General features: G+C 43.3%; 1 long non-coding RNA gene across 1 annotated transcript; it reads right to left on the bottom strand.

Moving 5' to 3' along the window:
- Positions 1 to 5,564: 5,564 nt before the first annotated feature.
- On the bottom strand, positions 5,565 to 6,403 carry LOC124418075. Its single transcript, XR_006939674.1, has 2 exons — positions 5,952 to 6,403; positions 5,565 to 5,669 (listed from the first exon to the last, which is right to left on the bottom strand). It is a non-coding gene; the product is annotated as an uncharacterized LOC124418075 (long non-coding RNA).
- Between the last annotated feature and the right edge of the window lie 10,963 nt (positions 6,404 to 17,366).

The raw sequence follows: 17,366 nt of genomic DNA, 5'->3' as shown, positions 1-17,366 counted from the left end.
TCTGTTGTGTCGATTCTGTGCTCTGTATAAGAAAAAGAAGTTATTACATAGATATTCCTGGTAGTAAGTCTCACCAGAGACATTAACACATGTATTCTTTATTTTACTCTTAGAATGTATTCTAAATGAAGAATTTCTACACTAAGTTTTGATAACTATTTTCATGGATTTCCCAGATAACAAGTTTTATATGTGCTGTTTATGCTATTCTTCCTGCTAGGACAGAAGAAGCTAGTACTTGCTGCTTTTTTAGTAGAGCTGGTAACAGGCAGTAATTGTGTACATGAATCCTTAAGGCTGCCTTTAAGGACACTGTAAGATTATCAGCCTTGATTTTCCCCAGAGATCTGACACCTGCTGTTTGCCTCTCATTAAGAGGCATAAGAAATTGTACCCCTTCGGCTCCAAATCACCTCCATTTCCTGACTAATTAGTAGGTCTCCACCTCAAAACATTTTTGCTCTATAAATACATAACTGTAGTTATACAAGAGATGCTCAAAAAACTAAGTTGTGGATACTTAGCATTTCCTTGATTCTCATTCTTCGAAGGAGAGTTACAAGGCAAAATCGTCTCTATTTGATCAGCAAATCAGAATTAGTGTGATAAAGTCTCCCGGATTTTAGAACTGAAATGGCAGTGCTGCTCAGTGACTGGCAGCTGTTGCTCAAATTTGCCATAGATCTCCAGGGCACATCTGTGTAGCTTTAATATTGTGAACAGCAAGTCACATCCTTTAGGGCAACTCTAACCCTAAAAAATACATTCCACAAAGATTAAGACCCATGCTGCTCAACATATTAATGAAAAGGGGTTGGAATGAAGGAGGAGAAAAGGAAGAACAGCAAAACTAGTCAGGGGAGCCAAAACAAGATTTGACTTGAAGGAAGCAAAAATTTGTAGAAACAAAGATCTTACAGCTCAATCTTTTAGAGTCGATTAAAGTGATTTTCTGTGTTTGTTGGGTTTTTGTTTGTTTTCTTTTTTATAAACATTTACATAACTTGGAATTTAGCAGATGAAGTTTGAACAAGAGCAACCTGCAGACTAACCCACAAAACCCACTTACTTGTGCCCAAAGACTTGAATTAGTTATCACTGAAAAGCACTTGCTGTAATTGCCTGAAAGCATTAGCTACCATCTGCGGTAGAGTTCTACTTAATTTTACACTATTAAGAACGATCAACATGAACAGGGAACTAGACAGCATTGCTGTAAGCAACTCCTTCTGGCTTTGCAGTTAAAATACTTCACACCATTCCATGCCTCTCACTGCTGCTAGGAAGACGGTAAGAAAACTGGTAAAAGGTACTAAATCAGAACAGGGAATAAAAAGGCTGCTGTACAAGGAAATGTGAAATAGAGAAGATTCAGCTTCAGAAAGAGGGATGTGAGGCAGTAGATATATAAAAATGATATTATGGTGATTAGATTAAAATACGCTATCTCAGCAAGTAGTAAAGCATTGAACTTTTTGGAGAAGGAAGTTTAGAAGTGTCCACTCCGTACCTTGAAAAGTTTTTAGCATGCCAGCACAGACGTTGTCTGGAAGAACAGCCACTGGCAGTTCATTTAGAAAAAGCTTCAGAAGGCTGGCCACAGAATCAACATCTCCGTGATTAATGAGGTCTACTTTTTCTCCCTGATTGTACTTCTGCTTCAGTTCCTTGATTTTACTCACCGAACCGCTGATTCGAAATATACCAACACGCCGCAGACCTGCTCAAGAAGAAATACGAAGCAGCAAGAAACAGTTGTATATCATACCTGCGTGGTAAGAGCTGCATCTTAAAAAGTGCTTCTAAAAAAGCACAATAATAAAAATAGATGATGAAAGTCCTGAGCATTTACCGCTTAAATGTACAGTTTACACAAAAAATAACAGTTTTCAGAGAGCGGAGCAGACAAAACGTGAACTTACCAAATACTTCTAGATACTCCACCAGCTGTGTGACAAGAAAGGGGACTCCACACTGTGTTGCATCCTTTGTGAGAGCTTCTAGAGGAACACCGAACGTTCTTCTTTCTCTGCTGAACTGTGGATCTGGTGAGACTTTACCTATCACGTGCCTGACTTGAATAGAAGGTAATGATTTCTGGAGAATAAAAACAGGCAAGATAGAAGAAGTAGCTGATTTGCACCACTTTAAGGTTGAAGAGTCAAACATTTTAGTTACAATTATTGTGCTCATTAGAGTCATACAATATCCAGAGCTTGAAGGGACCCACAAGGATCATTGAGTCCAACTCCTGGGGCTCCACAAAGGACCATCCAAAATCAAGCTCCATTTCTAAGAGCGTCATCCAGAAGCCCCTTGATCTCGGGTTATCGTGGGGCCCCGAACACAGCCCTGGGAATCCTTTTCCATTCCCACCACCCTCTGGTGCAAAATTTCTCCCTGATACTCAACCTGCCCCTCTCCTGACCCAGCTCTATGCCATTCCCTCAGGCCCTGTTGCTGCGGAGCTGCCCCTCTGCTCCCTTTGAGGAGCTGCAGCTGCCGTGAGTTCTCCTGTCAGCTCCTCTGCACTGGGCTGAGCAAACCAACGGACTCAGTCGCTCCTCATACATCTTTCCGTACAGAGCCTTAATCTTCAAAGCCCTCCCTCAGAAGCTTTCTAATAGTCTTATATCCCTCTGACATTGCAGCACACAGTGCTCAAGGTGAGACTGCACCAGCTCACATTAGAGGTTCTTTGCACGTGTTTTACCTCCACTGCACATTCCTAACGTTCTAGATTGTTAATATCTTCCTTCTTTAGAGCTGAGACAGGACCTGTCCAGCTCAAGTCCAAAAGTCAGACTTCAACAGCCTCCCAGACCTTCAGAACACAAGCTGTGTGACCATGGAGCCTGGGCTTTCCCTTGGCACAATCCCAGCCCTTCACTTTCAACTTGTTTTGTTATTTTCCCTCCTTCTTCTTTGTCTGTGTTTAGGACAGGGAGGTGCTGCTGAACCAGTTCCTCAGGGAGCCCTCTCAGCAGGGCAGAAGGCTGATCGGTGCAGGGCACAGCTTTCTCACCTCACCCAGCTGATTCACCAAGATGGAGGCAGGGAGGGAATCAAAAATAAACCTTTAAGGTCTTTTTGTTAATTTGATGTTTTATTTATTTTTTTATTAGCTCTCGTGTGTTCAAATGCACATAACAGATCTACTGTTTCCAAAACTGAACCTTCTAACCTCTGACAGAGCTTCCTGTAAACATTTTAACCATAAAAGTCCAGATACAGATGGTGTCTGAAGAGCCCTGGAGAGCAGCAGCATGGAGCTGTTCAGCCCTGCAGAGCCAGACGCTCGGCTAATGCGTACTGTGGTTTCCACACCAAGACATGCTTATAACTGCACATAGACACGACCTAACGCTACAGCTCAGCAAGAGGTCCAACCAAGGAAGCTTAAAACAAAAACAAAAAACAAAACAAAAACGGGCTGTGAGTAGTAGCTGTAGGTCTCCTGGGAGGTCCTAGCAGCAGGGCCTTCACCACAGCCGGCTGGTGAGGAGAGCAGCATGGCACAGCAGCAGCCGTTCTGAGCTCCACGAGCCTCCCATCACTTCTGTATTCAAATCCAGGTGGCCACAAGTCACAAGCTTAACCTGAAGCCCTGAAAGGTACGCGTTATTTATGTCAGCTGTTTCATGAGAATATTCCGGAGCATTGCCATGACCACACCAGCCTCCCTAGCAATCAAACCTTCTGCTTTGGAAACTGGGCTCCTGTGTAATGCAGACACAGCATTACCTCAGCTACCAAAATACACAAAGCCGGGAGCCTCAAGCACCAGCTGTCCCCTTCCCTCCTGTTCTCTTGCTCCTAAGCAGTGCGAACTTAACCCCTACGTTCAGGATATCAAATCCAAAAAAGCAGCTCTGCAGAAACCCTAGCTAACAGAAATCCATGTTCTCAGCAGATAGGCTGACACGCTCTCAGCCACACACACCTGAGGAAAAAGCACGTGGTGTTTGTACCCAACCAAACCCAAAGTTCTGAATTTCCCAGAAAAATACAAGTAGAAATCAACCAGTATCAGCCCTAGCAAAGGGGAAAATGCCCCCACTCCCTTACTCTCCTTCCCTCCTCATTCCCACCATCCCCCTGCATTTTGCCTTATGAAGTCCCTGGAGGTGTTGAAGGCCAGGTTGGATGGGGCACTGGTCAGCCCGGTCTAGTATTAAATGTGGAAGTTGGTGGCCCTGCCTGTGGCAGGGGGGTTGGAGCTTCATGATCCTTGGGATCCCTTCCAACCCAAGCCATTCTATGATTCTATGATGTGACATTATCCACTACGCTGCATTTTGTTCTCATTTTTCTGTCATGCAGGCTATGCTTAATCGCATGGGAAAGGACTCATTTATTCAAAGTTTTACACAGCACAGTGAAAGCAGAATTCTAAACCCAAAACATCCAGACTTACATGCTGGTATTAGTTCTGCATCAGGAAGATTTAAACAAGCATCCACATTTCATTTTAAAGGGGGAGTCTGATTTTTTTTTTAATAGTGCTGTTCCAACACATTCTAAAACCTTCCTAAATGTTGTTATTACTGTGTTTACAAAAGGAAAAAAGAAAGACTTTCTCACAGATTCGTAGCTGAATTGCAACAGAAAAAGCAGCTTATAAAATGCACACCTTCAGGTTCTGGCTTGTGGCACTGCTGACTTGGCTCTGCTCAGCTCTGTTGCCATGGCAAATGCACACAAACACTGAAAAAACTAAACCTTATTCTGCTCTTTCAGTACATAATAAGCAAGGTTAGAACATGACGTTAATGCTAAAGAGTTAATGATTACCACAAAAGAAAAAAAAGGCATAGAAAAATTAACATAATTTAAACATTTTTTTTTTCTGTACAAGGTGTGAGGTGTTAAAGTCTCTATTTTATAAATATCTATGATATTTTACTCTAAATGTCACCCTCTTCTGATACAACAGCTGGGTTGAGAAAAGAAGAGCATCTTTCTCAGAAAACAAGAGAAGACATGAGAGAGACTCCCAAAGCCAGACATGAGTTCACTTACACAAACTGAAAGGGAGGCACCTGCTCCCATATTAGCCTGCAGGAGAACAGCAGTATTTCAGCTGTGCTGCTCAGAAGATACCATCACCTTTCTTCTCATTATAAACCTGTGCAGTGCAGCCAAGACAAACTGCATCCATCGGGCTGTTCCTCTGTAATTAACTTATCACAGCATAATTGCTAAGTATCATCTTCATCAGCAGTTTCACCCCGTCTGTGTCCCAGGCAGAAGTTAACTCCAAGCAGAGAAGAATTCCTTGTAGCCAACACTTTCCTCCAGGGTCATATTGCAAAAGTTCACGGATGTATAACCATTAAGAGATATCTCCATGGCACCTAACACACAATGGCACAGCTTCCTGATAGCCCATACATCATGCATTTGATATTTAGTTTTGAGCAGCTTATCCAATATAAATTGGCAAGTATTCATATTGCCTGCTGTCTGCTCTGCCTGCCAGCAGCAGTAAAATATTTTGAGGTGGCCCACAGCATATGCATATTATAGATATACATTTATATAACACTTACACAAACATTTTGGTAAGCATATGAGCAAGGATCCATCCAATCTCTGGACGAAAGAAGACATAGATGCTGTTAAGACCAACACACTCTATTATAATTCCTTCAGATATAAATTCAATCCTGTGAAATAAGCCAAAACAAAGCAGGAAATGTTGCAATTAAATGTAACTGGGATAGATTCTTAACACAAATTTAGTCTATTTTGTAATCAGGTACATAGAAAACAAACAACAGAACACACAAAATGATAAATAGAGTAAAGGATCTTCCTTTGCAGGGCGCTACGAAAAAGGAATTACTCCATCAGCACACCAGATTAGTGGTTTAGCACAGATAGAAAGTCCCTCTTCCTTAGTAGAGGAAATACCACTTAAAAATAATACAAATTTTTAGCCCCCTTACCTCTCCACAGGGTCCAGCGCTGCTCTCTGAAAATACTTCGATTTAAGGCTTTCTTGCCCTATGATCCAAGGTTTTCCTGCCCAGGTGGAGTGAAACAACAGGGCACACAGGTGAGGACCCTGCTTTCACATTAGGGCACATCCTCTACCACCATTACACCCAGGTGCAGCAAGGACGTGGCCAAATCTGTAGCAAGCAGGGTTCATATTCTCGCTGCTGTCTCGACATGTTCCAGATCTGGGTTTTTCAGCACTTGGAGAATCACACATTTACCTTGCATTGTAACAGAAGAGGCTAGCAGATTTAGCCATCCCAATGGGCATTTAATCTCTTTGCTCCATGGTGCACATGCTATTCCACAGCCCAGATAGCTCCCCCGAAGCCCATTTGGTATCAGTGTCCCGGAGCAGGGTGTGAGGGGACAGCCAGATCTGACACACAGCAGCAATGGCAAGGTTGCTGCTTGGAACAAGGTGTGTCACATTTCCTCTTGTTCAAAGTCCCTCTTGTTATTTTCTGCCAGGGCACTGGGATGGAAGAGAGGAGTACGCAAACACGGTGCTGCTATTGCCTTCTCCTCCTGCCAGGCTGATGTTGTACAGGAACTAGCAGGCAGTAACATCTAGGCTTTGCTCCAGCACCAGAAAAGCAGGCCTTGAACATGCTCTGGGACAGTGAAGGACATGGGCCCTCTCCCTATGTGTTTATGAAGGGAAAAGCTCAGAAGACAGCTGCAGGAGAAATAGCTGTATAAACTACAGCCCAACACCATTTCAGCTCCCTCTTGCCCCTTGTGCCCTCCTGAGCTGCACACAAAACCACAGCCCCAAGAGACTCTTCACATGCTCTGCCCACGGGCTGAACAGGGGGCTGATGTCACTTTTCCAGCAGCGCAGCCTTCCCCAGAACAGCAAGAGAGGGGACCCCATTACTACCTCCTGGTGTCCAGCCAGCTGAGCAGTATCTCATCATCACTCACGTGCTCCACCTTGGCCCATCACTACAGCTGTCCAAGAGGCCCTAAGCCTGCCTGGACACCTCCTACACTGCCACCCTATGAAATGACCAGTTTCACAGCTAAGTGTCTTCAAAGCTGTTGCTCCCGCAGGCAGCACTCAGGCTGGTAGTGCCATACCCCCAACCAGCTCGCATCCTGCCTGCAGTTGACAGTCATTCTGTGCCTCACCTCCAAGCACGATTGTGAAACGGCGACTAAGATGGGAGAGACTGCAGCTCTGCAACCAGCAGCAGCAGTGAGAGTGTTCACTCACATCCTCACAGACTGCATCGATGCCCTGTCCAGATGAACTGCAGAGATTCAGTACTGGCTGCAAGAACGGATGGCCCTGGAGCAGCACAAACAGATACAGCTCATGGATGTTTACCTTCAAGAGAAGGAACCATGCAAAAAGACTGATGAAAAAAAGACAACAAAACGCGTTGGTCCTACGATACCCCATGGTGTGACTACTCTTCTCTGTCACAGCTATGTGGCTGTCCAGTTCTTATGTCTGAGAGGTTACAGTGGTATTTTGGTGCACTGCATCTCCTTTGGGACAGACAAAAGCACAAAGCAGACAGAGCCAGCAGCTCCCCAGCTAACTGTGCCTGCAGGCTGGTAGCTATTTGCTGTCCACAGAGAAACAAAAAGCCCGAGCCAAAAACCCCTAATCCGTTGCTCCCTGCCACACAGAGCATTTCTAACCCCTCATCTCTCTATATTTCATAGGATGTGTCATAGCTGACACACCGCTCCCCCCTGCTTCAGCTGAACGTGTGAACTCTTAAGCACATACCTTTTAAAGCAACAAATTCCCTGCCTGAGCAGCAAGCACAAGTTTTTTCTATTGGATCATCACAGCAGTAGCAGTGCAAACAAGGCAGCAGTGACTACAATCAGCCACTCGTTCCCTACTGTGCCCTTAACTGCAATTGTCCAAAAATTTGTTTTCAAAACCTGCCTGCTGAGTCCAAAACCAAAATGCAGCAAGCGAGGTTTATATAAAACTGAGATATTTCAGTTCTCCACACAGCCTGCAGCAGCTAGAGGGCACACGAGGCATGCTGCAGAGGTGGTCCTGCAACCCTCACTGCAGACACAGCAAGGAAACGTAAGGCTTGGACAGAATTTCCCTTTCATACAAAGTCACACAGTTCAAAGGGATGATTTCTCGTTGAGTTGTTGTTGTATGAAGAGCAGAAGGCCACAGACATGACAAATGAAACATATTTCAGTCCAAACCCTTGTTCTGATCAAAGTGAATTCCTATAGGAGTTCTGCTGTCTGAGTGCAATGCACAGCACTCTAAGCAGCCACCCTGACTTCAAGGGCTGCATCTAAATTAAAACCAAAACTTTAAAATCTCCTAACACCCCACTGACCCAGGGAAGGCTTGTGAGAAAAGACAGTGCCCTGGCCTGGGTGGTGCAAGGAGGCTGGGGGAGCACTAGGGGTTCCTTTTGTACTCTTTTCACTGGGGCATGACCTCCAGCTCCAGAAGGGCTGCTTCTGAGGCCTGCTGATGGTCTTGAAAAGAGAGGAAAAATATACAACAATAAACATGAAAGGAAAATACAAAAGCTTCATTTTCTTCCTTAAAAAACAATTTTCTTTTTTATTATTATTATTTTTTTAATAGAAGCATTAGAAACAACAGCATCCCTGTGGGAGAGGGCAGAGGTAGCTGTGGTAAATACACTGTCAGCAGCAGTAAAAAAAAAACAAAAAAACAAGGAACACAATAGCAACAAGAAAAATAATTAACTGAGGCTTTATGGTTCAGTAAGAGTTTTCCTTCAAAACTACAGGCAGCTTGTTCTGCTGATCTAGTAAGCTCAGCTTCAGGAATCTCATAGCATGCTGACAGATAGGAAAGAAAGCCCTCCTTGGTGGCAAGAGCTGTCACAGCCGGAGCACACACCCCACAGAGAGGCCGTGCTGGGGATGTAGCACAGGCAGCCCTGCCATGCCGATTGCCCTGCCCTGGACCAGGTCCAGCTGGAGAGGCTGCAGTGGCTCTGGGTTAGAAGCAAACACTGGGGAAGGCAGCCCTGCTGATCCCAGCTGAAAAGCCGCTTGCAAACCACAGATGCTCAAGATCAGAGGAGAACCGTAGGGTTCAAAACTAAACATAAAGTTCGATCTACAGCAAAGACATTCAGTCCAACTGCAACTGTTAGCCAGCCCTTCCATGACATGATCCTCATCAGCTAGTGAAAACTTCACAGCAGCTTTTTCTGAGGATACGTAGAAATACCATGCCAGTGAAAAACCAGCACTCATTTAAAGCACTGTCCACACCAAAATGCTGTGTTTTGGTCATAGTGCTTGTCTTCTGGTATACAACTCACGTCATCTCAAAACAGAACTTACGATCCCTTGATTTCATTCGTGTTATTGCCTTGTCGTACGTAGCGTTTAGGTCTTTTACACTGTTTTTCACACGGATAACTGCAGTGAAGAAGAACCATTTCAGTGTGTGAGGTGATCAGAGAACAGCCTAAACGCAGATTAACCAGCTCTTGGAAACAGCACAAAATTTGTTCCATTTGTACTAAACACTCCAGACCCTCTGTGACTGCTCTGCTGGAGACGCTAAATTATGCTCTTGCTACAGGAAGATTATGAACTGTGGGGCATCCAGAACAGTGGATATTACAGTTTCACATAATCAACCTAAGTCATTTCAGCTGCTTTAACAATCTTTTCATTTCTGTATCTCAAAACAAATGCCAGCTGGAAAAGCCCACTGGGCAGCATCTCAGAGGATCTCACAGTTAAAGGTGCTGCTTTTTGCAGTTGCCAGCAGGCCAATCAGTGCGTGCACCCAAGCAGTGCCCTGCAGCTGTGAGACCCACGGTAACACTGCCTCTTGCCCATCCCAGTGCTGGGCCCTTGGGGCAGTGCAGCACAAAAAGGGCCGGGCAGACTGTGTGGGAGCTGAGGGAGGCAGGGAAGGCACGGTGAGATGAGACAGCATAAGAAGCTGATGGTGTAAACAGGGCATACAGGACTCCAACACACTGCTCTGCTGTACTCAGAACCATTTTGAAAAGCACAGTTTGTTTTGGGTGGGGAGCTCAGAGAAAAGTCACTTGCATAAGCAGGGACGTGATTGCCCTGACTGTGCAATTCATATAGTTTTCTAAAAATAGGATAAAACACCATGACAGACACACAAACCCATGCCAGCACCCATCAGAGCGTGCTGACCTCTGACAGCTGACAGCTTCAGAAAGTAAGACTGGAAACACTGAAAGGCCCCCTGATTTGTCTGAACAGAAGGAAGACACAGAATTCTGCTGTCCATTCCCTGGCTCAAAATCTTTAAAACTGTCCAGTTCAGGAATGTATCTTTTTTCCTCTCTATGGAATCTTTCAGGAACAGCGTGATCCCTTGCTAAATGCACTATGATGCAACAGTTGCACCATCTGGAGCTTGACAACTCCTGTGTGCTCACCCCATATAAAAGTATCCTTGAATTATCACAGAAAACATTCAGGGCCGGATATATACAGTGAAGTTTCCATCAGACGAACCCATCTTACTAACTCCCAAAGCAGATTTCATTGACACCCCACAGCAGTCGTCTATTTTATTCCAATTAATCATGAGCTACTTGAAACTGAAAAGTGAGCGAGTTACAAGAAATCTTGCATTTGAAAGGCAAGTGGATGGAGCTGGTGGCGAAACTTTACCAGATCTTTCAAATGGGAATAGAAATGACAGTCAGTACTGAAGTATAGAAGGAGAAAAATGCCTGCATTAGGTAATCACTGGCTAGAAATGAGGCATGAAAAAAAATGCTATTACTATTTTAGCCACTACTGTATAAAGATACAATACTTTTCTCCATAATTTAGCTGCTAAAAGCCATAGTATAGACTTAAAAGGATGGTTGCCACACATCCCCCATCACAATATTTTGATTACCAGGCATGCCTACTCACCAAACTCAATTATCAGAAAGGAATAGTTGCTGTCCTGACAAGAAAGAAGCTCTCCCCTGTTGCATTGCTTTTCATTTACTTGTGGAGAGAGTATACAAGGCCACAATCCCATCTACCAGGCCAGCTCAACAGCTGCCAGCAGTGTCTCCCCCCGACACGATTTTATTTCTGCTCACAGCTGGTCAGGTGGTCTCCTTGGGATGTGGATGCCTGGGGGGCAAAGGCAGGTACATCTCCGTGGCCAGACCAGACATGTGCAAGGAAATTGCCTCCTTCTCCATCAGCCAGGCACGTACCAGTCCGGTGCTGTGCCTGAGCAAATATCTCTTGAGTCACGGCAAGGCTATTATTTATTACTGTAGACGCAGCACTACATTAACCCACCTGGCAAGTTTGCAGTTGCTTTCCTCTATCTGCACCCATCTCTGGCAGTGAATGTGTTGGTGCCCTGCAGTGGCTCAGCAGAGCCTGTTTCCAGGCAGCTGAATTACAGGCATGTGGAGAACTGTCCAGTAAAACAGCAGGAGGCACGTGTTAGGAATGCTTGATCGCTTACCCCAGCTCCCCCGCACCCCCTTTCCCTGTTTAAACTCTCCAGCATGTTTTCTTTTAAGGGCTTTAGAAAATAGCATAGTTGCTTGGCAGTTTTGCAGAACTACGAGTACCGTGTGGCAGGTCAACTGCTGACAGTGCTCTTCCCCACTTGGGGAGAAATGGTACGATGGTGAGTTGGAGCCTGCCTCTATCTGCTTCCTGTTTTCAATTTCATTTTCTTCCTCTAATCTCCATCTGGCACTCAAACCTCTTACATTTCTTAGTGCTGTTCCAGGGAAAGCAAGTCAGCATTCAAAATTCAGTATTGCTTCGTTATCTAAAGGCGCTGTCTTGCTCTTGCTGCTAAAGAGCACAAGCATCAGAAAAACCAGCTGTGGGTGATGGAGGAAGAAAAGCTCTTTTCGAGACTTACAAATTACTTAAAACTCTTTTAAGTCGTATCACAAAGTTCAAAATGCATATGAATAAGGCTGATAACTGGGCTCTATATTCAGGGAATTAATTGGGTGAAAGTAAATCCCAAACTTTGACACAGATGGTAAATTTGAGAGGAAAAGTATTTCCTAAATAGCTGGGGGTAATATTTCTCACCAGTAAAGGTTCTGTGCAGTAAAAAATTGAGCATAGATGCAAAGGCTTTTCTGCAAGTAGATGTCACTTCTCCTTATTACACTTCATATGTCAGTATATACAGCATCTCTTACTGGAAAAGACACAAACAAATACTCAATGGGAAAGAAAACCATCCTCTCTCCCCAGGCAAATACTCAACCTGCTTCTTGGTGCAGCCCACACACACAAAAAAAAGAAGCTACAGGGGTAGGGGCTTGGTATGAAAAACTGTATTTGTAAAAGAGAACATTTTCTTCTTTCCAAACCAATTTCTCTGCCATTTGCTAATGGCTGCCTCATTTCTCTCCCCTCTGAATTTCCTAAGCTGTCTTTTCCACTTCAAAGCAAGTGTTAGCTTACAGCACTAGAAGTTAGTATTTCTAGCATTACGACTGCACCAGAGTACGGAGAACATCTCAATAACATTTGGCCTCTGCTGCAGCTATGGCTATTTTCCTGCACAGTTAAGGGCACCTGGATTTTCTGCTAAGGCTCGACAGCAATATTTGAATGAGGCTGACTGACAGGCAATTACTGAACATGCATTCAAATGTAATCAGGAAATGATAATTAAGGATAATTTTCATTCAGTTTGGCTGATCCCAGGTTTGCTTCTCCAAGAATCAAGGATCTGGAAACAAAAATACACATAATTATGGCTTGTTCCCTATCTATTCATTTTCGTATCATATTTGAATCGCTGGACTAGGTTTAGCTAAAGCTGTTGAAGACCAGCCCAGTTCCTGCAGGAACTCCTCCTGGAAGAAACATCCGCACAGACCAACCCGTGAGGCTCCATCTAGAACCTGGTCACCACTTTCTGATGGCTTTCCATGGCTGATAAGAAACCCGATTCCCACCTTCAGCTCTGCACAGCTCATGGACTATGAACATCTATCTGGAGTAATCATCTCTGGCATGATATGCTGCCATTTTACATAAATAATAGTTCCAGCACAATATTATCTCTCTGAAGAAATCTTTGAAGAGCTGCAAAGAAATAAAACACAGCCAGTCCTTTCCTGCTCTATGCATCTAGCTTGAACAACATCTGAAGTGGGAACTGAAGAAAAGAGCAGGAATATGGTGAGAGGAGACTTAGGCATCTTCCTGCACCATGAAGATCGCCCAAACACACGTGGAAGCCAGGCAGAGGCAGTTTTTTGTCTGTATTTCTCCAGTAGCATATTGATACCTTTGGTCCTTACTGATCCAATGTCATTTCAAATTGATTCATCTGTGCATTAACTGCCTCCTGCAGCCTAGTGATTCTTGTTGAAAGAACACAGAAAAGGTGGAAGACCCTCTAAAATGACATCTCCCCTCTATGAAGCTCACATGGCAGCAGCAGCTCCACCAGCCCTCCCAGTTCTAGGCAAGATGAAGAAACTGTTTTCAGTCATTGAGTCCATCATATTCAAATTAAAGCTTCCAATTTCCGAAGCAACTAGGTACACGGTGTGTTCAGTGAGAATTCCCTCTTCCCCATCTCTCTCTCCCCATTTTCAGTAGCCAAAACAGCCATCCATATACCCCAGTGACTACTTAATTCTATTTTCTACAGTAACATTGCCTAGAGAGACACCAGACAGTCAAGCCCAGTCTTGCAAATTTTTTGTCCCTTATTCTATAACAACACCTTCACATAATCCTGCTTCATTTGGCACAAATATTAAATAATGCAAGTTTGTTTTTCTTTTTTTTTTAATTTTTATGAACACTAGCCCTCATCCATGGTATTTATTGTAATTCAGAACATATCGGATGATTTCAGTTACTCTGATTTGCAACGACAGCTTCCTAAGTAACTGTAAGCAGGGAGACAGCCACTGTAACCCAGGGACATTTTAACTAAACAGCAAAGTAATTTAATTCCAACAGAAGGCAGCACGGCCCAATGCAACTTGATATGCATGTCATGTTATCAAATTTTAAAGTCACAATCACACACACACAAAAAAAAAGCACAAAATCTAGATATGATCTCTAAATATAGAGTTGGTCTGAGCAGTGGCCATTTACAAAACAGGTGGGTAGGCATTCATCTTGTTACTCAGCAACATCCCCAAGTCATTGCTGTTAGTTGCAGAAAACATGTTTACTTTTCAGTATGAACTATGACACCAACAAAAGTGGAAAGAGTTTAGTCAGGTAATTTTCAGCCTGTAATGAGAGAAACGGGAAAAAAAAAAACACATTGATTCAAACTATAAAAAACATCTTGGTAAGTTTAACTGTGACAAAGTAAGGATCAGCTTGGAGTCTAAGACAGCTGGGCATGATGTAGGCTGCACAACCATAACAGTTTTCTAAGGAATTACTCCAAGCTCAGTCCAACCCTCACGCTGGCATGCCGTTGTGTACCAAGCTAGCAGTTACGCGTGAGCCCATACTATAAAAACAACCAGCTAATCTCAGCTACAAAAAGAAGCATTTCCAAGGGGGTTTCTGAATGGGTTCACAATGCAGCACCCGTGATAAATGGCACAAAAAGCAAGGAAAGCATGCAAGGGTGCTTCCTTGAAGACTGGAATGAGTAGACTGGAGGAACAAGTGCTAAAGCTCATGCTTGAAGCATACTGTTTTCCTGCCTCTCACCTTATGCTAGTTCACAAAACTGCAGAACATTAGTGACACAGGAGATCCAAATGAAAAGCTCCGTGGTGAGACCCTGAAGCCAAATAATTTGTCCCATCATTACTTGTCTTTATTAAACATGTTCAAGACCCCTATTCCTTCATTAAATGAAGTCTTGAACATCTGCAGGAACATCAAGTTGGGAGATCTGCATTCATAACAGTCATACTTGGTTTTAGTTTTGTCGCAGAGATTCTACTGGTTAGAAGACCGCCAAGTCTTTAACTTGGCTCTTTAGCATAGTTCCTTTAGTCTACAGCAAAACATAAAATAAAATTGTCCTTTGAATTTGAGGAATTTATTTCATATTAGACAGAAGCTTTTGCCTGTCCCTTTGAGATATTGGTCCAATTTCTGTATCGTTTATGCTTTGCCAGTTTTAATCTGATCAGCATCATACTCAGCCCAACATATTCATCAAACTTGCCCTTCCAAAGAGCCTTATGTGAAATATCTTTCAATAAAAAATACTGCAATGTCAGTACAGTACTACACAGTATCTCAGCCAATTTTCATAGCATATGATCTGTAGCCCTTACTCAGCACATTGTTCAATGGCAGTATGCAATGCTGGGATCCAGTAACAGCATGATGTAGACAAATTTACAGCTACCGAAGGAATGCAATCATTTTTTGCAGCTAACCATAAAACCTATCAATTAAGCAAGGCACATAATAGACTATAAATCTAACAGAACTTAGCTGTTTTGCTTGTCTTTGGATTTTGGTAACTACAATACATTTTCTTATGATCTGCAAATAAGGAGATAAATGTTCAATTCGTGACTGATGCCACAGTAATTAATTTAGGCAATAAACAATAAATTTATTTTACAATGAAGATTAATTATCTAAGCATTGAAAGTTTTCTGTCCCACATCTGTTTGTTGACAATGGTAAGTTTCAAGAAGATACAGAACTTAATTCTACATGGCAGAACTGTGTATTTTCCTACCTCTAAGAGCCTGTCAACACTGATCACCAAGCGATCAAACAAGGGAGTCAAAGGTAATCATGTTGTACCTCTCCCACAACCTTCAAAAACAGAACAAACAAACAAACAAAAAACCAACAACAACAACAAGAAGAACCCACCCCATCTGAGCCTATTGCTCAGGGTGAATGAAGCCTTCCAGACAGAAGTAAACGCTTTCAGACAAACTCAAGCATCCCTGAAAATCTTTTCATGAAAAGAACCTACCCCTCCCCCAGTCAAAACTAGAGAAGTAAAAGTGAAAGCTGAAACATTAAGTCCCTGCTCTTGTTTATCAGTTAGTATGGGTACAGTGCTCAACCATCTGGTTAGGATTAGCAGTCCTAACATATTGACTGCGGTGGCAGCATAAGGTCATTCCACAGCCTGGGTTCTTTCCTCACACACTGGTAAGGTTATATCAGGAAACTGTCACAGATCACTAGCCAGATTTCCAGACACATCAAGATGCCTAATTATAGACACTATTTCCATTGCAGAAGAGTACTACATGTTGCCCAATCATTAACATTAATTGTAGCTGACTTTTTCCAAAAATTGATATACAATGTAATACCAGTTTCATATTTAATGCATTCAGAATGTACTTTTGCAGGAAGTGAAATACTTTTAAGATATTCACGTGCAGGCGCACACATCCTGATCACATCCAGTATACCACTGCAGTGTCTCTGAGATGCATAGAACGGTACTACCTCCACGTGAGTGCAGTGAAAGCTGACTATAGGTACAAATCCACTTCAGATTTGCAGGGCTCCAATTTGGAATTGGAGTTGCATTTCTGCATATAATGAGTACTCAGTATTTTTTTTCCACATGCATTGAATAAGAAACCTAAGAAATAAAAACAGTCATTACACCCAATTGGCAGGTGGAGTAAAGAACAGAAGGCCAAATTACTTCATTGTTATTTTTGTCAGACTTAAACACAAACAGAAATAGGAGTCTCAGAGAGCTAGCAGAAAATGTCTGAAGGCAACCTGCTTTTTTCCACCTTGGGCCAGAAAAGGGAACTTCACCTGCTCTTATATCTGCCCCGCTTAAAGGATATGTGATTCTTACATAATTAGCTCTGAAAAACCAGTAACTCTGTTGATACTACTTTGACAACAAAGGCTGCTCATTACATGCATTTCTTTTTATCTTAAGGATTATTTGTGAGCCAGAATCACAGCACACACTTGAAGAACTTACTATGGCAGAGAAGTACATACGCATCTGCAGAGAGCAGTACATAAATCAGGAAAGACTAAAAATATCCAATTCATACAAGGCTTCCCAACATGTTCCAGTAAACTTCAAACCTACAAGAAGCCAAAGCACACAGGACGTGTCACTGGTGGGCAGGAGATTGTATGATGTAAGAACAAAGAGACAAGTCTGCAGTGTGGGAGAAGCAACAGAAGCTACTGCACAGGGCACTGAAAGCAGAGCAGGCCCAATGGAGCCTTCCTGCCTTGCTCAGGAAAAGCCTTCACCTCACACAGCATCCCCCAAGCCACACCAACCTTGGGTTAAGCAAAAAGCAACACAGGCATACAGAGCTGGACTGCAGTGAGAGAGCTTCAAGGGCAGCAGTTCCAGGAGCTCATTCAGGGCCTGCTTGGCATTCCACTGTTGCAACTCTCGCCTCTGTACCTCTTCTATTATACCTCCCACACTTATT

The sequence above is a fragment of the Gallus gallus genome, chromosome 6 (genome assembly GCF_016699485.2).
Source record: "Gallus gallus isolate bGalGal1 chromosome 6, bGalGal1.mat.broiler.GRCg7b, whole genome shotgun sequence".
Taxonomy (NCBI): Eukaryota; Metazoa; Chordata; class Aves; order Galliformes; family Phasianidae; genus Gallus; species Gallus gallus.
Note: the sequence above shows the minus strand (reverse complement) of the source record. Positions and strands in the feature narration are given on the sequence as shown.